We start from the raw sequence: 24845 nt of genomic DNA, 5'->3' as shown, positions 1-24845 counted from the left end.
AACTTGCAGTCTTTCATTGAGTATGATGTTAGCTGTGGGTTTTTCATATATGCCCTTCATTATATTGAGAAAGTTGCCTTCGATTCCTGTCTTTTGAAGTGTTTTGTTTTTTTTTTTAGTCAAAATAAGGTGGCTGGGTTTTGTCAAGTGCCTTTTCTGTCTCAGTCAAGATGATTATATGGTTCTTTTTGTTTGATTTGTTAATTGATTTTCTTATTTTGAGCCACCCTGTTTTACCTGGGATAAAAGCCACTTGATCATGGTGTATAATTCTTTTAATATGCTGTTGGATTCAGTTTGCAAGTATTTTATTGAGGATTTTTACATGTATATTCATTCGAGAGATTGTTCTGTAATTTTCCATTCTTGCAGTATCTTTATCTGGTTTTCTTATTAGGATAATGTTGGCTTCATAGAACGAGTTAGTTAGTGTTCCCTCCTCTTCAATTTTTGGAAGAGTTTGAGCAGGACTGGCATTAATTCTTCTTGGAATGATTGATAGAATTTACCTGTGAAACCATCTGGTCCTGGGATTTTCTTTCTTGGGAGGTTTTTGATGACTGTTTCAATCTCTTTACTTGTAATTGGTTTGTTGAGGTCTTCTATTTCTTCTGGAGTCAGTGTAGCTTGTTCATGTGTTTCTAGAAAAGTGTCCATGTCATCTAAGTTGTCTAGTTTGCTGGCAATACAAACTATCCTCTTATGGTTGTTTTCTTTCTATGGGGTCATTAGTAGTGTATTCCTGCTTCATATCTGATTTTATTTATTTGCATCTTCTCTCTTTTTTTCTCTGTCAGTCCAGCTAAGGCCTTGTCAATTTTGTTGATCTCAAAGAACCAACTTTTTGTTTTATTGATTCTGTTTTTATTGTTGTTGTTCTCCATGTCATTTATTTCTGCTCTAGTCTTTGTTATTTCTTTTTTTCTGCTTGCTTTAGGATTGGTTTGCTGTTCCTTTTCTAGTTCATCCAGACATGCAGTTAGGTCTTTGATTTTACCTCTTTCTTCCTTTTTAATATAGGCATTTAGGGCTATCAGTTTCCCTCTGAGTACTGCCTTCACTGCATCCATAAGTTTTATATATTGTGTTCTTGTTTTCATTTTTCTAGAGATGTTTGCTGATTTCTCTTGCAGTTTCTTCTTTGACCCACTGATTGTTTAAGAGTATGCTGTTTAACCTCCATAAATTTTCTTTTTTTGGGGGGTGAGGGTGGGATAGGGATACTGTTGGTATGAAATATTTTTTCCAGCCCTTCACTTTCACTTTACTTGTATCCTTGGGACTATCTTATAGACAGCATATAAATAGCTTATACCTTTTGTATCCATTCTGTAGTCTGTGTCTTTTGATTGGTGAGTTCAATCCATTAACATTCAATGTTATTACTGTAATAGCAGTACTTATTTCAACCATTTTGTCCTTTGTTTTTTTTGTTTTCCCTGAGTTTTTCCTTTATATTATCATAATTAAAAAATGAAATCACTTAACATGAGTACTTGATACATAATTTCCTTAAAACTTCTGTAGTGAAACAAAACTGTACAGATTTAAAGAGTGTATATAATACCGACACTCATGACAATTTCAAACCAACTAGCATTGGGTATAGCTTCACATTACTATTAGCTGTGGCTATTTTGGGAAAAAATGTGCAAAGCTTCTTACGGACCACTATACCAGAAAGATTTCAATTCTCAATGTAAAATCTACATTGTCATAGAATTAAAAAAGTGATATTATAGTGTGAAGACATTAAAAATTGCTACCTCTTCCTCATACATCTTTTAAAAGAGGCTGAAATAATGGAAAAATATTCAGTACCTCTATATGTACTAACTAATGAAAATACTTGTATATACTACTTTTTGCCCAAACTGATTAAGGACAAAAAATAGGCATTCAGGTTGCTTTACTATCTGATAAACTGCTAACAAGCTCCAGTTAGAAGTTCTTTAGACATTACACCAACTTGTCTTGTCTTCTGATCATATATACATATACATAATATGTATTTTTTCAAGTAATGTTTAACAGATGTAAACTATTTATTGAATATTTGCCACCAAATATTGTTAAATACATTATCTTGCAGCATATCACTTTAAAGTTAAAATGTCAGAAACAAACACCAATATTTACAATTCTTTTAAGGAATGTTATATAATGACACATTAAGGCATAAATTCTTTTGTCTTATAATTCTTAAAAGAATTATAATAGCAAAAGTGATGCAAAATCTTCAGTGTGAGATTATGATTAAGCTACATTTTACAAAAATATGGTGTAAGATGGCAATAATCCCATTCAACATCCTGGATTAGGTCCCTTCAGGAGGGACTGATAATTTATACAATCAAATTTTAAAATTTACAGATAAAGGCAGTTCAGTACTGCCATTGAGAAGTACATCTCTTAACATATACAGCTTTCAGGCCACAATTTTGAAGGTCTAAAGTATGAAGTTGGTTTGGTGAATTAGTTGGTTGGCACTTATGAACACATTTATTACCTTGCCATCTTTAAAATAGGTTTTCAGAGTATCACTGAAACTTTTGGAATACCTTACAAGTTCTTTTGGTCTTCAAGTGCCCTGTGGTTCTGGTATTGATATTTCTTGCAGACATTATTCACTGTATCAAGAAGTTCTTTTATTGCACTAGCTATATCCTTGATTGTCTGAGAAACCTCACTCTGTCATTGATCTCAGATCTGAGATCTTACTGAGAATTTGTTTGTGCTCGTGTCTTTTCATTTATGTTCTGGAATTCTGGCTCTGGTCATTCAATTGTATATTCTTCTACATCATCAGCTGCCATATGAAGGAGAGACTCTGTGAAGTTTACTTCTATACTTTTTTTCTCTAAAATTTTCATAATGGTGTCTTGTGTGAGACCCGGATTTTCTTTTTCAGCCTTAATGAAAGCTGCTCTCAGTGTCTGAGCCGCAGACAGCTTTACTTGTTCTAGCTCATTAAACACAGGATACATGACTGCATAGAGGGACATAGAAAGCATGAAAGTGGTCTCAGCTTCATTCTTCATCTCTTCCTTTGTCATCATTCAAAAGCCAACTACAGGAGAAGAAGCATTGCTAAAATGCAGAAGAATCTTCATTCAATGTAGTATTTCTTTCCCTTTTTTGTGATAAAATATGGAACAGAACATATACTGAACCGTCAACTGGGGCAGTGACTCCACTTCCAACCTTTGGAGCCCTCTTCAACTCCCAGATCAATTCACTCCGGCAACGCAGAAGTGAAGGACCTCTATCCTTTGGTTTTTATATGTCATATCTTATTGCTTCTTTTTGTACCCTTTTAGTTACCTTTACTGATAACTCTTTGTTTCTACCCTCCTCTCCAGTCCTTTCTCTCCTGGCCTTTCCTTTCAGCCTGCAGGACTCCCTTTAGTAATTCTTATAGGGCAGCTTTCTTGTTAATGAACTCTTTCTGTTTCTGCTTATCTGTGAATATCTTAAACTCTCCCTTATTTTTGCAGGGCAGTTTTTCTGGGTAGAGAATTCTTGGCTCGCAGTTTTTCTCTTTCAGCATCTTGAATATATCAAACGACTGCCTTCTCACCTCCATGGTTTCTGATGAGAAATTGACACTTAGTCTTATTGGGCATCTTGTATGTAATGCATCGCTTTTCTCTTTCTGCTTTCAGAACTCTATTTTTGGCATTTGACATTCTGATTAATATATGTCTTGAATTAGGTCTATTTGGATTTATTCCATTTGTAGTTCATTACACTTCTTGGACAAGGATATCAGTGCCTTGCATAAGAGTTGGGAAGTTCTCAGTCATTATTTCCTCAAATATTCCTTCTGCCCCATTTCCCTTCTCTTCTTCTTCTGGGACACCCATGATGTGAATATGCACTTCATGTTGTCATTCAGTTCCCAGAGACCCTGCTCAATTTTTCCCATTCTTTTATCTATCTGTTCTTTTGTGCGTTTGAATTTGGATTCTCAGTCTTCTAAATCACTGATCGTTTCCTCTGCCTCTTCAAATGTGCTGTTGAGTGCTTCTAGTGTGTTTTAATTTCATTTACTGTTCCTTTCATTTCTATAAGATCTGTTATTTTTCTTTGCATGTTTTCAAATTCTTCTTTATGCTTGCCTGCCTAGTTTCTTCTTTTTTTTTTTTTTTTTTTTTTTTTTATTTTTAAATTTTATTCCACAGTTAGGACTGGAAACGATTCCTGATGTCCAGTTTAAATTGTTTTAGATCTGACAGGCTTTTAAAATGTCTTGAGGAATCACATCAAATTGTCATCAAAATTATTTGTTTCTGAAATCCATCAGAAACTTGGGAATCAGAAATGTGACTTGGCCCTTTATCTGGGTTAAATGAAATAAAATTAGCAAATATTGTTGGGTGCTTTTTTTTTTTTTTTTTTTTTTTTTTTTTTTTTTAAATCATCATTTTATTGAGATATATTCACATACCACGCAGTCATACAAAACAAATTGTACTTTCGATTGTTTACAGTACCATTACATAGTTGTACATTCATCACCTAAATCAATCCCTGGCACCTTCATTAGCACACACACAAAAATAACAAGAATAATAATTAGAGTGAAAAAGAGCAATTGAAGTAAAAAAGAACACTGGGTACCTTTGTCTGTCTGTTTCCCTCCCCTACTTTTCTACACATCCATCCATAAACTAGACAAAGTGGTGTTTGGTCCTTATGGCTTTCCCAATCCCATTGTCACCCCCTCATAAGCTACATTTTTATACAACTGTCTTCGAGATTCATGGGTTCTGGGTTGTAGTTTGATAGTTTCAGGTATCCACCACCAGCTACCCCAATTCTTTAGAACCTAAAAAGGGTTGTCTAAAGTGTGCATAAGAGTGCCCACCAGAGTGACCTCTCGGCTCCTTTTGGAATCTCTCTGCCACTGAAGCTTATTTCATTTCCTTTCACATCCCCCTTTTGGTCAAGAAGATGTTCTCCGTCCCACGGTGCCAGGTCTACATTCCTCCCTGGGAGTCATATTCCACGTTGCCAGGGAGATTCACTTCCCTGGGTGTCTGATCCCACGTAGGGGGGAGGGCAGTGATTTCACCTTTCAAGTTGGCTTAGCCAGAGAGAGAGGGCCACATCTGAGCAACAAAGAGGCATTCAGGAGGAGACTCTTAGGCACAAATACAGGGAGGTCTAGCCTCTCCTTTGCAGCAACCGTCTTCCCAAGGGTAAAACTTATGGTAGAGGGCTCAACCCATCAAACCACCAGTCCCCTATGTCTGTGGTCATGTTAGCAACCATGGAGGTGGGGTAGGCGAATACCCCTGCATTCTCCACAGGCTCCTCAAGGGGGCACTACATCTTTTTTTTTTTTTTTTTTTTTTTCCCCTTGTTTGTCTTTTTTCTTTTTTTTTTTTTTTTTTTTTTTTTAACTTTCCCTTCTTTTTTCAAATCACCTGTATGAAAAAAAAAGTTAAAAAGAAAACAAACATACAATAAAAGAGCATTTCAAAGAGACCATAGCAAGGGAGTAAGAAAAAGACAACTAACCTAAGATAACTGCTTAACTTCCAACATGTTCCTACTTTACCCCAAGAAAGTTACATAATATAGCAACATTTCAGTGAACTTGTTCCTACTACAACCATCAGAAATTAACAGACCATAGTCATTTCTGGGCATCCCCAGAACGTTAAATAGCTTATCTGTTCTTCCTGGATTATTGTTCCCCCTTCCTTAATTGCTCTCTACTGCTAGTTCCCCTACATTCTACATTATAAACCATTTGTTTTACATTTTTCAAAGTTCACATTAGTGGTAGCATATAATATTTCTCTTTTTGTGCCTGGCTTATTTCGCTCAGCATTATGTCTTCAAGGTTCATCCATGTTGTCATATGTTTCACCAGATCGTTCCTTCTTACTGCCGCGTAGTATTCCATCGTGTGTATATACCACATTTTATTTATCCACTCATCTGTTGAAGGACATTTGGGTTGTTTCCATCTCTTGGCAATTGTGAATAATGCTGCTATGAACATTGGCGTGCAGATATCTGTTCGTGTCACTGCTTTCCGATCTTCCGGGTATATACCGAGGAGTGCAATCGCTGGATCGAATGGTAGCTCTATATCTAGTTTTCTAAGGAACTGCCAGACTGACTTCCAGAGTGGCTGAACCATTATACAGTCCCACCAACAATGAATAAGAGTTCCAATTTCTCCACATCCCCTCCAGCATTTGTAGTTTCCTGTTTGTTTAATGGCAGCCATTCTAACCGGTGTTAGATGGTATCTCATTGTGGTCTTAATTTGCATCTCTCTAATAGCTAGTGAAGCTGAACATTTTTTCATGTGTTTCTTGGTCATTTGTATTTCCTCTTCAGAGAACTGTCTTTTCATATCTTTTGCCCATTTTATAATTGGGCTGTCTGTACTATTGTCATTGAGTTGTAGGATTTCTTTGTATATGCAAGATATCAGTCTTTTGTCAGATACATGGTTTCCAAAAATTTTTTCCCATTGAGTTGGCTGCCTCTTTACCTTTTTGAGAAATTCCTTTGAGGTGCAGAAACTTCTAAGCTTGAGGAGTTCCCATTTATCTATTTTCTCTTTTGTTGCTTGTGCTTTGGGTGTAAAGTCTAGGAAGTGGCCTCCTAATACAAGGTCTTGAAGATGTTTTCCTACATTATCTTCTAGGAGTTTTATGGTACTTTCTTTTATATTGAGATCTTTGGTCCATTTTGAGTTAATTTTTGTGTAGGGGGTGAGGTAGGGGTCCTCTTTCATTCTTTTGGATATGGATATCCAACTCTCCCAGCCCCATTTGTTGAAAAGACCATTATGGCTCAGTTCGGTGACTTTGGGGGCCTTATCAAAGATCAGTCGGCCATAGATCTGAGGGTCTATCTCTGAATTCTCAATTCGATTCCATTGATCTATATGTCTATCTTTGTGCCAGTACCATGCTGTCTTGGCAACTGTGGCTTTATAATAAGCTTCAAAGTCAGGGAGTGTAAGTCCTCCCACTTCGTTTTTCTTTTTTAGAGTGTCTTTAGCAATTCGAGGCATCTTCCCTTTCCAAATAAATTTGATAACTAGCTTTTCCAAGTCTGCAAAGTAGGTTGTTGGAATTTTGATTGGGATTGCATTGAATCTGTAGATGAGTTTGGGTAGAATTGACATCTTAATGACATTTAGCCTTCCTATCCATGAACATGGAATATTTTTCCATCTTTTAAGGTCCCCTTCTATTTCTTTTAGTAGAGTTATGTAGTTTTCTTTGTATAGGTCTTTTACATCTTTGGTTAAGTTGATTCCTAGGTACTTGATTTTTTTAGTTGCTATTGAAAATGGTATCTTTTTCTTGAGTGTCTCTTCAGTTTGTTCATTTCTAGCATATAGAAACATTACTGACTTATGTGCATTAATCTTGTATCCCGCTACTTTGCTAAATTTGTTTATTAGCTCTAGTAGGTGTATCGTTGATTTCTCAGGGTTTTCTAGATATAAGATCATATCATCTGCAAACAATGACAGTTTTACTTCTTCTTTTCCAATTTGGATGCCTTTTATTTCTTTGTCTTGCCGGATTGCCCTGGCTAGCACTTCCAGCACAATGTTGAATAACAGTGGTGACAGCGGGCATCCTTGTCTTGTTCCTGATCTTAGAGGGAAGGCTTTCAGTCTCTCACCATTGAGTACTATGCTGGCTGTGGGTTTTTCATATATGCTCTTTATCATGTTGAGGAAGTTTCCTTCAATTCCTACCTTTTGAAGTGTTTTTATCAAAAAGGGATGTTGGATTTTGTCAAATGCTTTTTCAGCATCTATTGAGATGATCAATTGATTTTTCCCTTTCGAGTTTTTAATGTGTTGTAATACATTGATTGTTTTTCTGATGTTGAACCATCCTTGCATGCCTGGAATGAACCCCACTTGGTCATGGTGTATGATTTTTTTAATGTGTCTTTGGATTCGATTTGCAAGTATTTTGTTGAGGATTTTTGCATCTATATTCATTAGGGAGATTGGCCGGTAGTTTTCCTTTTTTGTAGCATCTTTGCCTGGTTTTGGTATTAGATTGATGTTAGCTTCATAAAATGAGTTAGGTAGTGTTCCATTTTTTTCAATGTTTTGAAAGAGTTTGAGTAAGATTGGTGTCGGTTCTTTCTGGAAAGTTTGGTAGAATTCCCCTGTGAAGCCATCTGGCCCTGGGCATTTATTTGTGGGAAGATTTTTGATGACTGATTGGATCTCTTTGCTTGTGATGGGTTGGTTGAGGTCTTCTATTTCTTCTCTGGTCAGTCTAGGTTGTTCATATGTTTCCAGGAAATTGTCCATTTCTTCTACATTATCCAGTTTGTTGCCATACAGTTGTTCATAATATCCTCTTATAATTTTTTTAATTTCTTCAGGATCTGCAGTTATGTCACCTTTTTCATTCATTATTTTGTTTATATGGGTCTTCTCTCTTTTTGATTTTGTCAGTCTAGCTAGGGGCTTGTCAATCTTGTTGATCTTCTCAAAGAACCAACTTTTGGTGATATTTATCCTTTCTATTGTTTTTTTGTTCTCTATGTCATTTATTTCTGCTTTAATCCTTGTTATTTCTTTTCTTCTACTTGGTTTAGGATTGGTTTGCTGTTCATTTTCTAGCTTCTTCAGTTGATCCATTAGTTCTTTGATTTTGGCTCTTTCTTCCTTTTTAATATATGCGTTTAGTGCTATAAATTTCCCCCTTAGCACTGCTTTTGCTGCATCCCATAGGTTTTGGTATGTTGTGTTCTCATTTTCATTCGTCTCTATATATTTAGCAATTTCTCTTGCTATTTCTTCTTTAACCCACTGATTGTTTAGGAGTGTGTTGTTTAACCTCCAGGTATTTGTGAATTTTCTAAGTCTCTGATGGTTATTGACTTCTAATTGTATTCCATTGTGGTCAGAGAATGTGCTTTGAATGATTTCAATCTTTTTAAATTTATTGAGGCTTGTTTTATGTCCCAGCATATGATCTATTCTGGAGAAAGTTCCGTGAGCACTAGAAAAGTATGTGTATCCTGGTGATTTGGGATGTAATGTCCTGTAGATGTCTGTTAAATCTAATTCATTTATCAGATTGTTTAGGTTTTCAATTTCCTTATTGGTCTTCTGTCTGGTTGATCTATCTATAGGAGAGAGTGATGTGTTGAAGTCTCCCACAATTATTGTGGAAACATCAATTGCTTCCTTTAGTTTTGCCAATGTTTCTCTCATGTATTTTGTGGCACCTTGATTGGGTGCATAGACATTTATGATTGTTATTTCTTCTTGCTGAATTGCCCCTTTTATTAGTATGTAGTGGCCTTCTTTGTCTCTCAAAACATCCCTGCATTTGAAGTCTATTTTATCTGAGATTAATATTGCTACACCTGCTTTCTTTTGGCTGTAGCTTGCATGAAATATTTTTTTCCATCCTTTCACTTTCAATTTCTTTGTGTCCCTGTGTCTAAGATGAGTCTCTTGTATGCAACATATTGATGGTTCATTTTTTTTGATCCATTCTGCGAATCTATATCTTTTAATTGGGGAGTTTAATCCATTTACATTCAACGTTAAAACCGTGAAGGCATTTCTTGAATCGGCCATCTTATCCTTTGGATTATGTTTGCCATATTTTTCCCACTCTCTATTAATATCCTTTATTGTACCCATACCGAATCTCTTTAGTACTGAACCTTTCTCCAAGTCTCTCTGTCCTGTCTTTGTTTCTCTGTCTGTAGGGCTCCCTTTAGTATCTCCAGTAGGGCAGGTCTCTTGTTAGCAAATTCTCTCAGCATTTCTTTGTCTGTGAAAAATTTAAGCTCTCCCTCAAATTTGAAGGAGAGCTTTGCTGGATAAAGTATTCTTGGCTGGAAATTCCTCTCTCTCAGAATTTTAAATATATCGTGCCATTGCCTTCTCGCCTCCATGGTGGCTGCTGAGTAGTCACTACTTAGTCTTATGCTGTTTCCTTTGTATGTGGTGAATTGCTTTTCTCTTGCTGCTTTCAGAACTTGCTCCTTCTCTTCTATGTTTGACAGTGTGATCAGTATATGTCTCGGAGTGGGTTTTTTTGGATTTATTCTATTTGGAGTTCGCTGAGCATTTATGATTTGTGTATTTATGTTGTTTAGAAGATTTGGGAAGTTTTCCCCAACAATTTCTTTGAATACTCTTCCTAGACCTTTACCCTTTTCTTCCCCTTCTGGGACACCAATGAGTCTTATATTCGGACGCTTCATATTATCTATCATATCCCTGAGGTCCATTTCGAGTTTTTCAATTTTTTTCCCCATTCTTTCTTTTATGCTTTCATTTTCCATTCTGTCATCTTCCAGGTCACTGATTCGTTGTTCAACTTCCTCTAGTCTTGTACTATGAGTGTCCAGAATCTTTTTAATTTGGTCAACAGTTTCTTTAATTTCCATAAGATCATCCATTTTTTTATTTAGTCTTGCAATGTCTTCTTTATGCTCTTCTAGGGTCTTCTTGATTTCCTTCATATCCCGTACTAGGGTCTCATTGTTCATCTTTAGTTCTTTGAGTAGCTGCTCTAGGTGTGTCTCTTCTGGTCTTTTGATTTGGGTGCTTGGGCTTGGGTTATCCATATCGTCTGGTTTTTTCATATGCTTTATAATTTTCTGTTGTTTTTGGCCTCGTGGCATTTGCTGTCCTTGATAGGGTTCTTTTAGGGTTTGTAGACCAGTTGAAGTCCTTATCTCTAATTTATCAGATCTACAGCTTCGTGGAGTACACTTTCTCTAACTAACCAGCAGGTGGCGTCCACGAGCCACCTGTTCTCCACAAGCCAGATCTCCCCTGCTTAGCCTTTTTGGTGAGTGGGGGAGTGAGTCTTGTGGGGCCCAATTGGTGTCCCAAGCTTGCGTGTGTAGTTGGTGTTGCCTGCCCTGTATGTGGGGCGTGTTTCTGGGCAGTCGGGGAGGGGGGGGTGGCCCTAACAATCAAATCTCCCTGATGATCCTAGAGTTTTAAAGCTACTGCAATAGTCTAATCCTTCAGTTCAGTCCTGCCACAGTTTGTCTCTGCCACTGACCCACAAGTCTTTGGTATTGGCGTATGGCTCCTGAGACTTGCAAGTGGGCCCCTCTTCCAGGCTGTGCACCCCGGGTCCTCTGTTGAGGGATGACTGTGCTATGTCACAGGTGAGTGCCGTCCCCCCAGGGCAGTTCTGGGCTGCTGGGCTGTGTTGGGAGGCTCCCAGTCTGCTCAAATGATGGCTGAATGGGGCTCTGTTAATTCACACTGCTCCCCCTTCCCAGCTCTGGGACATTCAGCTGAGGTTGCAGGGAAGGCTAATGTCCACGCCCAGTTTTGTGGTGTGTGCCTGTTATTTGAAGCACTTCCGTCACACTGGGTTGTCTGGGGCAGCTCTGGGCTATGGGGCTGGCGATGGGCAGGAGTGTTTCCTGTCCACCAGGATGGTGGCTGTGAGCGGACACCCCCCTTTTCTTGGGAAGTTGTGTTGTTTAGTGAATTTTCTCAGCCACTGGATTATTGCCTTTTGTCTCAGAGCTCTCTTATTTCTGCTCTTGACTTGACGTGCCCAAATTTCAATTCTTTGAAGCTTTCTGTATTGAGCTTCTTAGAGTAATTGTTTTAGAAAAAGCAAAAAGGATTTAAAAAAAAAAAAAAAAAAAACGGCCCTCCTCAGAGATCTAATGGGTTATTGAAATGCTAATAGACAAAGCAACCAGGGCCATTAAGGAAAGGTGCCCTGGGCAGAGAGATCAGCCTTGCTTCGGGATTTGCATATGCGCCTCAAGGCCTGATCTCCGCCTTTCCCCTTTCTGTGTTCACCAGAACTCCAAAAATCCTCTGCTTTTACTTTGGAGCTTCTCGTGTTGTTTTCCTTCTATGCCCGTCTCCTCTCTGCTGGGCTGGCTGCTCTCAGAGTCTCTGGTGTCTGGCCTCAGTCTATCTATGGTTGGAGTTTGAATCAGTAGAATGAGTTTCCGATGAGAGCAGCCACTGCAATTCTCCCTTCTCCTTCCTGGAGCTGACAGCCCCTCCTCCCCCGGGACTGAGCCTGGCAGGGAGGGGCGCGGGTCCCCTGGCCGCAAAAACTTACAGATTTCGGTGATCTCAGCAGTTCCACGTTTTCATGAGTGTTGTATGAAGTATGCCCAAAGACAGATTGCTCTGTGGTGTCCAGTCCACGCAGTTCCTGGCTTTTTACCTACTTTCCTGGAGGAGTAACTAAAACATACAGCTCACCAGTCTGCCATCTTGCCCCGCCTCCCCCCCCTAGTTTCTTCTTAATATCCTTTATATCTTTAGCCATCTCCTTGAATTGATTTAGGGAGATTTGTTTGAACATCTCTGATTAGTTGTTTCAAATTCTCTATCTCCTCTGACTTTTTGATTTGCCCCTTTGACTAGACTATGTTTTCTTGTTTCTTAATATGGCTTGCTATGTTTTGCTGCTGTCTGGGCATTGGATTATCTTGGTGAGTTTATGCTGAAGGTTGGATTCTCTCTCTTGTCAAAACTTTTGTAGTTGATCGGCTTTGTGTTAATGCTCTTCTTTGATACTTTCATCAGTATTAACCAACCAGGGCTGAGCTAGGGATCCTTAAAGTGGGCACACACCAGTTCCATATGGCCCTGTGGAGTCAGGTAAAGATGCTCAAAGAGCCTTTAATTCTGTTTCCCAAATGTGTGCTTTCCTGGGCTGCCCAGAATGTGGCCCTCTTCACCTAAAAGCGTGTTAGATGGCTTCCCGTAGGTGCACTTTTCTCGCCTGCCAGCAGATGGTACTCTTTGGCAACCTATTCTCCTAAAGGGCAGGCTTTTCTTAGCTGTCAAGTCCAGACCAAGGCATAGCAAGGTGGGGTAGGGAGAGTTGAAATTGCTGGCCCCCACAGTCCAAATTCGCCAGACAAAAGCCATAAAAGTGCTAGACTGGGTTCTGCCCTGTTGTTGGGAGATTGACCTCCACTGCACTTTCGGTCTGCCTCTGCCCAACTGCCAGGGATTGGTGACTCCAAAGCTTTGTGACCTGAGAGTGGAGGATGGGCACAAGGAGATGGGCCTGAGGGAGATTAATCATGATCTCTCACCGTAGCTCCTCCATCTCTTCATCCTGCACTTTCCTAGGTATTGCGCAACACCCTCCCAATCTTCAGATCTCCAGATCCTTTGCTCCAGACAGTTTCTGCCTATTCCCTAGTTGTTTTTCTGGGGGAGAAGTGAGCCCAGCCTCTCCCTAATAGGCCATGTTGGATCTGTTTCATTCCTTTTTAAATTGAAGTATCAATTTGGTGTCATTTTCTTTCAGTTTGGCCCATGCTTCCCATGTGTGTCGTGTGTCCTTCGTCCCATTTCTGGAGGGGGTAGAGTAATTCCTGCACATACTGGGAGCATGTATATCTGGGCCAATCAGTCTTGTGTTGGCTTGAGGGTCTTACCACCCCAGAACTTGCCCTTTATGTAGAAGATGGCTCACTGGGCTCTTCTACAGAACACTGTGGGTGAGCAGTCAAGTAATGTCTGCCTGTAGCAAGGGATGGCTGGCCATAAGACATGCAAGTGCAGTGTCCAGGACCGTGAGGAAACTGTTTTGTAGGGAAAAGCAGACATTCGGTATCCGTGTAAATAGGGAATTCCTAGGGCCACACACGTATTTCCAAAATAATTTGCATGTGCAAAAAGGATCAGAGTAGCCCTTGCACTTTGGTCTCAAGCCATAAAATAAACTTATTGTATGAAAGTACTCACAAAGGTCAATCTGCTAAGACTAGGAATGGTGTTTTCTTTTTTTCTTTTTCTACATTTTATTTTATTAGCTTCTGGCATCCAAGGGAAGTTCTGTCATAACAGTAGCTGGATACAAGCTTAAGAAACAGACACCTCAGAGTCTAAATTCCAGTGGTAGCATTAAAATATAAAAATATCTGGGTTTCTGACTTGGCAGGTGATCTCATTGCCCTTCCCACTATGTAGGACCTGACTCCCAGGGGTGTAAATCTCCCTGGCAACCTAGGATATGACTTCCGAGGATGAATCTGGACCCGACATCGTGGGATTGAGAACATCTTTTTGACCAAAAGGGGGATGGGAAATGAAATAAAGTTTCAGTGACTGAGAGATTCCAAATGGAGTTGAGAAGTCACTCTGGTGGGCACTCTTATGCACTATATAGATAACCCTTTTTAGTTTTTAAGGTATTGGAATGGGTAGAAGTAAATACCTGAAACTATTAAACTGCAACCCAGTAGCCTTGACCCTTGAAGATGATTGTATAACAATGTAGCTTACAAGGGGTGATGGTGATTGTGAAAGCCTTGTGGATCACGCTCCCTTTATCCAGTGTATGGATAGCTGAGTAGAAAAATGGGGACAAAAACTAAATGAAAAATAGGGTGGGGGGATGATTTGGGTGTTCTTTTTTACTTTTAATTTTTATTCTTATTTTTACTTTTTCTGGTATAAGGAAAATGTTCAAAAAACAGATTGGGGTGATGAATGTACAACAATATGACGGTACTGTTAACAGTTGATTGTACACTACAGATTGGATTGTATGATATGTGAATATATCTCAATAAAATTGAATTAAAAAAAAATCCAGGTTTCAACAAAAGATTACAATGTATACAAAGAAACAGGAAGTGATGGCGCTACGAAGGAGAAGATTAAAGCGTTAGAAACCATTGATGAAGAGAACTAGAACTGGGACATACCAGATAAAGACCTTTAAAAAATGGTACTAAATATGCTCAAAGAAGTAAACAACTAAAAGTTGTAGAAGGAACTAAAAGAAATCAGGAAAACTATAGATGCACACAAATAGAATGATGGAAATTTTGGAAAGGAAATCAAACAGAGTTGAACACCAAAGTCCCAGAAATTACAAATTCCTTGGAGGAATTCAACAGTAGATTGGAACTTGCCAAAGAAAGAATCAGAGGACTTGACAATAAGACAACTGAAATCATTTAATCTGAGATGCAGAAAGAAGAATGAAGAAAAGTGAACAGAGTCTGAGGAATCTGTAGGACACCATGACGTGTACCAATATATGTATTATGAGAGTCACAGAAGGAGATGAGAGAAAGAGGCAGAAAAATAATTGCCAACAACTTCCCAAATCTAACAAAAGATATGAATATACATATCTAAGATGCTTAACAAACTCTAAACATGATAAACCCAAATAGGTTCACATCACAGCATGTTATAATTACAGTTGAATGCCAAGGATAGAGAACTCTGAAAACTGCAAGAAAGAAGCAACCTGCCACTTACAAGGGACCCTCAATAACATTAAGTGCCAATTTCTTGTCAGAAACCATGGAGGTGAGAAAGCAGTAGGATGACATATTTAATGTACTGAAAGCAAAAAATTTCTGACCAAGAATTCTTTATTCGGCAAAACTGTCCTTCAAAAATAAGGGAGAAGCAGTGATGTCATCAACTTGGCAACGTAAGACATTCCCTGGAAAAGTTTCCCTTCAGAGTCAACTAATAAAAGATAAATCCCAATTGCTTAGAACTCCGGAGGACGATAGAGACTAGAGAAGGACTCCAGAAATGCTGAACAAAAGAAAAAAGGAAAATAATCTCCAAGATCAGGTAGATTTCTCTCCTGGACCCACTAGTCTGGAGCCTCCCATCCCCTTCATTGAGTCCCTCAGAGCTCAGGAGTCAAACAGAGGCAGTAAGGCCCAGGTCCTTCCTCTATGGGTGCAGACTATAGAACCATTCACAGCAGTGAGTTGGAACCCCACGCACATCCACACAAATGTGCGGAAAGCTGGGGTGGAACACATGCCACTGAGGAGTGTCTCATACAAAAGGGCCTGCGGGAAAAAAGAGAGACCATGGCAGAAGTGTTGGCAGGAGGTCCACATAGTCAATATAGTTTCTATTCACTCAACCACCTAAATGCAAAACAGACCTTTCTGGATTGACCCACTTTTCTGGCCTGACTCCATCTGGGTCCCCCAAGTGGGATACCCTAACAGGGAAGAAACCAGAAGCTGAAAAACCTCATGATGAAAAAAAGGGATGGGGGAACTGAGCTGATGTAAGACAGGATGAGTCCCAGAACTGAAAAGTGTAAGGAAAAGGGGCCACTGAATGAGGGAGAGCATTTAAACAAATAATGGGAGTTGGGAAGAAAATTATGAACAAAACCAAACAGATCAGATAAAGATTACTGGAGAAGGATCAGAGGAAAGAAAGCTTTCTTCTGGAGGTCAAACAGTTGCACAAAACTTGCAATCTCAAAAATTATACTGCATATCCAGGGCAAGAAACAGATGAAGAGCTGAGCAAATCTGAACCAGTTAAACATGGGCTAGTCTAAGGGTCCAGAATAAGTTGGAGTCAGAGGAGAGTCTTAGCACAAAGCCAATCAACAGATAACCATAGATAAGGGGGAGAAACTGGACTTCAGATTTAACACATCAAAATAGTCAGATGCCCAGATGTCAGCAAAAAATTACAAGCCATACCAAGAAAAGAGGAAGATATGGCTCAGTCAAAGGAACAAATTAAAACTTAAGAGGAGACACAGAATTTGGAACACCTAATCAAAGAAGTTTAAAGAAACTTCTAAGTCAATTCAAGGAGATGAAGGAAAATATGAATATAGAGCTAAAAGATATTAGGAAGACAATGTTGGAGCATAGAGAAGAATTTTAAAGTTTAAAAACAAATTGTGGGATGAAAGGCACAATAATGGAGGTTAAAAATAGACTAAAGGCATACAATAGCAGATTTGAACAAGCAGAAGATAGAATCAGTGAAGCAGAAGACAGGACAATTGAAATCGTACAGTCAGAAGAACAGATAGATTAATTGAGCAGTGTCTCAGGGATTTGACTGATGCTAGGAAGTGCACAAACATATGCATCATTGTGTCCCAGTGGAAAAGAGAAAAGAAAAAGGGGACAGAAAGAGTATTTGCAAATTGAATCTAACAGCACATTAACAGAATTGTACACCATGATCATGTGGGTTTTATCCAAGATATGCAAGGGTGGTTCAACATAAAATCAATACAATACTGCCTACTAACAGAAGCGGGAAGAATCACATGATCATATTGATTGATGCAGGAAAGGCATTTGACAAAATTCAGCATTCTTTCTTGATAAAAACCCTTAGGAAACTAGTAATACAAAGAAACTTCCTCTGCATGATCAAGGGCATATATGAAAAATATCCACAGCTAACGTTATACTCAATGGTGAAAGAAAGAGTGAATGCTTTCCTTCTAAGATCTGGAACAAGACAAGGATGCCCACTGTCACCAGTGTTATTGAATATTGTGCTGGAAGTTCTAGCCAGAGCAATTAGGCAAGAGAAAGAAATAAAAGGTATCCAATTTGGATAGGAAGAAGTAAAACTTTCACTATTTGCAGATGACATGATCTTATATCTAGAAATTCTCAAAAACTACAACAAAACTACTAAACAAATTCAGCCAAGTGACAGGGTATAAGATCAACACACAACAATCAGTAGTGTTTCTGTACAGTAGGGGCGAGCAATCTGAGGAGGAAATGAAGAAAGAAATTCCGTTTACGACAGGAATTAAAAGAATCAGATATCTAGGAATAAATTTAACCAAGGATGTAAAGGACTTATACGTGGAAAACTACAAAACTTTGCTACAAGAAATCAAGGAAGATTTGAATAAATGGAAGGACATTCCATCCTCATGGATTGGAAGACTAAATATTGTTATGATGTTTGTTCTATGCAAAATGATTTACAGATTCAAGGCAATCCCAATCAAAATTCTAATGGCCTATGTTGCAGAAATGGAAAAGCTAATTATCAAATTTATCAAATAAGAGGCTTCGAATTACCAATAATATCTTGTAGAAAAAGAACAAAGTTGGAGGACTCCTAACTTTGAAAGTTTATTACAAAACCACAGTGATCTAAACAGCATGATACTGTCACAAGGAATCGAATTGAGAGTTCAGAAATACTCATCCCATCTCTGCTCCAGAGACTGGTCCAGACTTTAGTGTGGACTTCCTTAATGCTAGGTCAAGTCCTTGGGTGGACCCCTGATCCCATCCTGAGCTCTGACCTAAGATAGTACAATACTGTTAAACCACAGAACATAACTGTACTTGGAAGGACTTCAGAACTACTTGGCCCTTTTCCATAAGCCCATTGCCAGACCCCCTCAAACCTCCCCAAGACCCCTCTCAATATTTTTCCAGTTCACCTTTCCCCTTTCCCTCTTGACGTCCCTCAGACCCTCTCAGTAATTTTCTAATTCCCCATTTGCCTTCCCTCTTGTGCTCTTAAAAAAAAAAAAAAAAAAAAAAAAATCTCACTACCTGTGTGCTAATTGGAATCGACACAAGATGTGACTTCTCTTCTCCCCCCACTGCAACCTTTTGCATAAGGTCTGTCCAGCCATTTTCACTGCTGTTCAGTGCTTTTCTTTGACAAAAGGAGAGATTACAAAGGGAAATGAAATTTTTGCAGGTGATGGACATGCTTATTATTTTGACTGTGCTGATGGTTTCTTGGGTATATACATATGTTAACACTTATCAAATTGTATACTTTAAATGTGTGTAGTTTGTTGTACGCCAGTTATTCCTTAATAAACCTGTCTTTTAAAAGCCAAAAACAAAAACAAAAAGAAACCTAGCCAGCTTGGCTGATCTCAGCTTGGTTTGCTCATCCATCTATGGCCAACTGGTGAGTTGGCTGGGGACTGGCTGGTCTAGGAAGACTCAACACTCCTTCACACATTTCCCACATCTATTCCAAATCCCTCCAGCAGGCTAGTCTGACCATAATCTTATAGTGGGGTCCAAAAGAGGCATGGAAATGCACAAAAACTTTTTAAAGTTTCTGTTTATGTCAAGTTTGTTATAGTCTTATTGGCCAAAGCAAGTCTCATGGCTAAGCCAGAGACAGTGTGCGAAGGGACTAAGAAGTTATAGAGCAAAGGACATGGATTCAGGGAGGCCAATTGTTGGGATATTTATGCAATTAATCTGTCATGTACCTTAACAGTGTTTTAATTTGTATTTCTTTACATCTATTGGTTAGACAGTTTTGTGTGATGACTTATTATATATTACTTTCTTATATATAATTTGGAAATCTCTTCATCTCTTATTGAATATAATTTGGCTAATGGGTTATATATTTGCATTAATTCTTTACATGTGAGTAATAGATTTTGTAGTATCATTTATCACATTTTCATGTTATGTTTCTTTTGCTATTTGCTTTGTTATATTTTATTATTTAAATGTTTTAAAGTAGTTTAACTTTCAGCAAAAATGTTTTAAAATATTCTGTTATTTCAATGGTTATCTAAGTTTAATTTCCCTCTCTAGTTGGGATAAATCTGTACTTCTCATTTCTTCTAATTTAGAACTGTTTTTAAAACACTCTGGAGTTTATTCATAATGTTAATCCTGAAATAAATTAAATTTTACAGCTGAAGGAACTGAGGCTTACAGAAGCTGGCAGATTTGTCTAAGATCATGCAGAGAGTAAGCAGTGGAGGCAGGTCTTGAATCCCAGTTCACTCATTATAGTGTACCATGGTGAGAACATGTGGCCAAGAGAAGTGATAAAAATCTACATTTTGTGCAGAACGTACTTCCCACCTCCCTTCTCCCTATACTCATTCTTCCCCTGTCCAAAGGCTAACATTAGGCTGATCCATCTTAAAGTGACTATTCTTTTATTCATTTAATAATACTCCGGCCCCTGTGCTAGAGGTTGGGAACTTAAAGATTACTATGCCATAGATCCTACCCTCAGCTCACAGCTTCTGTGAGTCAGTCTGGTAACAGGTACATACAATATGGAAAATTCTTCTATTTTAAATGTTTATAAATCTGACACATTGTATGTCATGTGTTAAGTTGGGGGTTTGCTGCTGAGTGGGCCTGTATATGATGTGATGGCCTTGAAATTCATCATGTGTATGTATGTATGTGTGTTTGTATATATGTGTGTATACATATATGTATATTTTTTCCCCATGATTCTGTTTTCTTTATGTTTGTTTCTTTGTTTATGTTACAGGATTTTTCTGGTTCCTCTGGTATCTTTTCTTTTTTGTCATCTGTTTTATAAATATTCCATTCTTCTTTGATTTATTATCATTATTGTATAACTTAGCTGGTTTTTGAATTCCTGAGCCAGTTTATCTTCATTATCACTGATTCTTTGTTCTGGTTATCTGAGCTTTTAAGCTTCTTTAGTGTTTTTTAAATTTCTTATTTATATTTATAAGTTTTAACAATATTGTGTTGATTTTTACAATCAACATTTCCTTTTTAATCAAAGTAATTAATATTGATACCTTTGTGTTCCCTTGGGATTCTTAGCTGTGTGGGTATCTTTTCCGGATTACTGCCAACTTCCTCTTCCCTTTCAGTGTTTCAGTTCTTGTTAATTGAATCTGTGTTTTCTTTCTGTTTTTTAAAGTTTGCTTTTTTTCTCTTTGATTTAGTTATTAGTATGGGGTATTTGTGAATTTTGGGTGACTGGTATTAGGAGGAAACACCTTACACTGAGCTTTACCACCTGCTTGGAAGGTTTAGACTGATTCCTAACTCAAGGTTCCCCAACTTAATTTTTTCCAATTGAAAGATTAATGCATATTTATTTATAGAAAAATTAGACAAACCAGGAAAGTTTAAAGAAAAAATGAGTATCGTCCATAATCTTATAACCCAAAGGTAAATACTTTCTGTACGTATTTTCTAATAGGACTTGCAAATATACGTAACACATTTTCATTTAATTGGGATAATTTCTTTATATCCTGCATTTTTCCACTCAACATGTTGTGAGATTTTTTCCATGTCATTGAAACATCTTTGAAAATACATTCAATGACTATCTAATATTCCATCACATAGATGTATAATAATTTATTTAACTCATCTCTTATCATTGAATATTTACGTTGTTTCCAATGTTTACTCTTCTAAATAACACTGTATTTAATAAATGTTTTTATACATTAATTTTTCTCCTATCTTGGATTAGTTCCTTAAGATAGAGTTTTGGGGAGGCGGGGCAAGATGGTGGACTGGTGAGCTGTATGTTTTAGTTACTCCTCCAGGAGAGTAGGTAGAAAGCCAGGAACTGCGTGGACTGGACACCACAGAGCAATCTGACTTTGGGCATACTTCATACAACACTCATGAAAACGTGGAACTGCTGAGATCAGCGAAATCTGTAAGTTTTTGCGGCCAGGGGACCCGCGCCCCTCCCTGCCAGTCTCAGTCCCGTGGGAGGAGGGGCTGTCAGCTCCGGGAAGGAGAAGGGAGAACTACAATGGCAGCCCTTATCGGAAACTCATTCTGCTGATCCAAACTCCAACCATAGATAGACTGAGACCAGACACCAGAGAATCTGAGAGCAGCCAGCCCAGCAGAGAGGAGACAGGCATAGAAAAAAAACAACACGAAAAACTCCAAAATAAAAGCGGAGGATTTTTGGAGTTCTGGTGAATGTGGAGGGGGGAAGGGCAGAGCTCAGGCCCTGAGGCGCATATGCGGGTCCCGAAGGAAAGCTGATCTCTCTGCCCTGTGGACCTTTCCTTAATGGCCCTGGTTGCTTTGTCTCTTAGCATTTCAATAACCCATTAGATCTCTGAGGAGGGCCCTTTTTTTTTTTTTTTTTAATCCTTTTTTCTTTTTCTAAAACAAGTACTCTAAGAAGCCCAATACAGAAAGCTTCAAAGACTTGCAATTTGGGCAGGTCAAGTCAAGAGCAGAACTAAGAGAGCTCTGAGACAAAACGCAATAATCCAGTGGCTGAGAAAATTCACTAAACACCACAACTTCCCAAGAAAAGGGGGGTGTCCGCTCACAGCCATCATCCTGGTGGACAGGAAACACTCCTGCCCATCGCCAGCCCCATAGCCCAGAGCTGCCCCACACAACCCAGTGTGACGGAAGTGCTTCAAATAACAGGCACACACCACAGAACTGGGCATGGACATTAGCCTTCCCTGCAACCTCAGCTGATTGTCCCAGAGTTGGGAAGGTGGAGCAGTGTGAATTAACAAAGCCCCATTCAGCCATCATTTGAGCAGACTGGGAGCCTCCCTACACAGCCCAGCAGCCCACAACTGCCCTGGGGGGACGGCACTCACCTGTGACATAGCACAGTCATCCCTCAACAGAGGACCTGGGGTGCACAGCCTGGAAGAGGGGCCCACTTGCAAATCTCAGGAGCCATACGCCAATACCAAGGACTTGTGGGTCATGTCGGAAATAAAGTGGTACCTGTAAGGGAATAAACGCTCTCTCGGTTCTGGAGGAGAAAAGAATTTATTTACTATCTTGCAAGATAGGGCGTCCAGCCAAACACATGGAAGGAAGGCTGGCGCGCTCGAGGAAGAGAATGGCGATGTTTAAATCTCCTACTCCTAATTCGCAAGTCCCTCCCCTGTTTCCCCATTGACTGGGTACTACAGAGGTTACAGCCTATCCGAGAACACTAACTAATTCATCTTTTGAGATTTTAATTTGTACAGCCAATCCCAGAGAGCCAACTAGCTCATTATTAAGATTTTGAACTGATTAGCCAATCCCCCCCCCAAATTTTATTTTTTTTGCTGTGAGTTCCCGCCTCTGATACTACCTCATGTCTCTTTACATCAGGCAGATTCTCTCTTCTCTTTGTCTGGGGCTTGTTTAAACTGGTTTTCCCTCCATTTCCCTTATTCCATGCTGTCTCTATGTGAAAACGAAACTTATTCCTTTCTTACAGATTCCCTCCTCTTTCTTTTTAAACACTTTTAGTTTTCACATTTTAGATTCTCAAATTTGCTAAGGGCTTTTTCACATTTTTTATCACAGGGATCTTTTTTTTTATTGTTGATTCTAGTGGTTTTGATGGTTTTTTGAACTAGCCTTTGAGCACACGGGATTATGTAGCACCCATCTGTTATAAACATTTTGGCTGGAATGACAAGGAAAATTAAAATAGATGTTGCAATTCCTTTCCATTTCTCGAACCAATTTTCCAACCATTCTATGAGTGGGTTGTTAATGCTAGAATTCTTTTCTAGTTTTTGAAATAAGGCTGTTAAGCCTTGTAGGGCTTTGGTGATAGTTCCATTAGGTGCAGTATTATTGGGGATGAATGTGCGACAATTTCCCCCAACTATAGCACAGATGCCTCCTTTTTCAGCTAGCGTTATGTCTAGGGCCATTCTGTTCTCCCATGCCATTCGGCTAGTGGCATCTAACTGTTCTGCTATTTTTTAATGACATTCCTGGTATAGTTGATAAATTTTAGCTGATGATTGACATTTTTATTGATGGTGACCCACCAGAATAAGGATGATTTAAATTCTGCAGCTAATTGATTTTTAGCTTTAAACTCTTTAGGAACTTTCTGGGGAACCCCTATACTATTTACAAACATTTTTTATTGAAGGAACTAGGTACACTTTGTACATTTTTCTTTTCTCCTTTGCCTTGGGTTGGTACTTTATTACTTTCAAATGCCAGGGTAAATGAGATAGCCAATTGAACCAGAGCACAGGTTCCTCCCCACCTTTCAGGTAGTGTTGGCCAGAGGATGCCTTTCCCACAGTACCACCAGAGGTCTGCTCGGGGTATAGTTAGGCTGGAGAAGTTGCCAGTACTATCCTTGCTCACATTCCACACCTGTGTACACAAAGCCATGGTACCAAGATTCTGGAGCCCTTCTTCCCATCTGGAGAGACAGGCAGAGTGGTTTCCGGGACCAAGGTGAGATGCTGGTATGGCTTTGACACTTCCCTCCTGGACTGGAGGGAAAAGGGAGGACAACGTACTACAACTTTCACCAGGAGTAGCATTTTGAAAGAGGAGTGTTATACATTTAAACTCCCTTTCATGCTTTTTCATCCCCAAGGGGAAGGGCATAATCTGAACAGTGGGTTGTTTGGTTGTACAAGCAAACAGTTACTTCTGTTTAGACTCTGGATGGTATGTTTGCCCCATTCTACCCAGGCATTTGTATTTCCATAACCTGTCTCTATTTCTGTGGTTTGCTTTAAGTCTTTGGCCTTAAGTATTCTAATGACCTTGGGGTCAATTTGTACTGGAGAGTTAAATTCCAGCCAAGTTTTCCTTAATGGTTTTTCCTTCAACCTGGGTTAAGACCCATCCCTCATACTGTGTGGTCCACCAAGCAGTGTTCCAAGAATAACAGGGGTTAGGTGTCTCATAAGTTATACTCTCAAATGTTTGCTCCCCAACAATCTTGCTTTCTACTTGAACAGTCTGCTTTCATAAATGCTTATATTCCTTCCTCAGTTGTTGCTGATGTTTTAGATTTTTACAGCTCATTACTTGACAGACATCAAATTGTACAGTTTGAGACTTTAAGCCTTTGACTACACTTATAACCAGCTTAGCAGAACCTGTTACTCCTTGAATATAGAACATTATGATCAGTATAAGCAATTTCATCATTAAGCTATACACAGAGCACAATGCAAACATAGGGTTTAATCCAGCCCTTCCTCCCTCCTAGTATGTTCTTTCAACTGTTGCCTATTTAAGGTGATCCTTACGGGATCTGAGGTAGGAGTCACTTTCCAGGATTCAGGTTGAGTTGCTGGATACTTATCGTCTGGTTCAGGCACTGGTCCCTTCACTCCTGTGTAATGAGTCCAGCCTCTTTCTGCCGTTCGGACTGCCGTCTTAGTTGTCAGCAAGACTTGATAGGGTCCTTCCCAGATCGGTTGAAGTTTGGATTCTTTCCACGACTGGATCAGAACCCAGCTGCCAGGCTGATGTCGATGGGCAGCAAATTCAAGAGGCGGGGTCTGAGCCAACAGTCCACGGTGCCTGAGAGATGATAAAGTAGAAGA

The 24845-nt window shown here is 39.0% G+C and overlaps 1 protein-coding gene and 1 pseudogene across 3 annotated transcripts in view; one reads left to right on the top strand and one right to left on the bottom strand.

The window, feature by feature from the left end:
- SLC3A1 (solute carrier family 3 member 1) overlaps positions 1-24845 on the top strand; it is a 124034-nt gene that overhangs the window by 25436 nt on the left and 73753 nt on the right. The gene's annotated exons all lie outside the window — the stretch shown is intronic.
- Positions 2429-3056, bottom strand: LOC119512536 (annotated as a pseudogene).

This window comes from Choloepus didactylus, chromosome 17 (genome assembly GCF_015220235.1).
Source record: "Choloepus didactylus isolate mChoDid1 chromosome 17, mChoDid1.pri, whole genome shotgun sequence".
NCBI classification, from domain to species: Eukaryota; Metazoa; Chordata; class Mammalia; order Pilosa; family Megalonychidae; genus Choloepus; species Choloepus didactylus.
The sequence above is the reverse complement of the archived record's forward strand: the minus strand, read 5'-3'. Positions and strand labels throughout refer to the sequence as shown.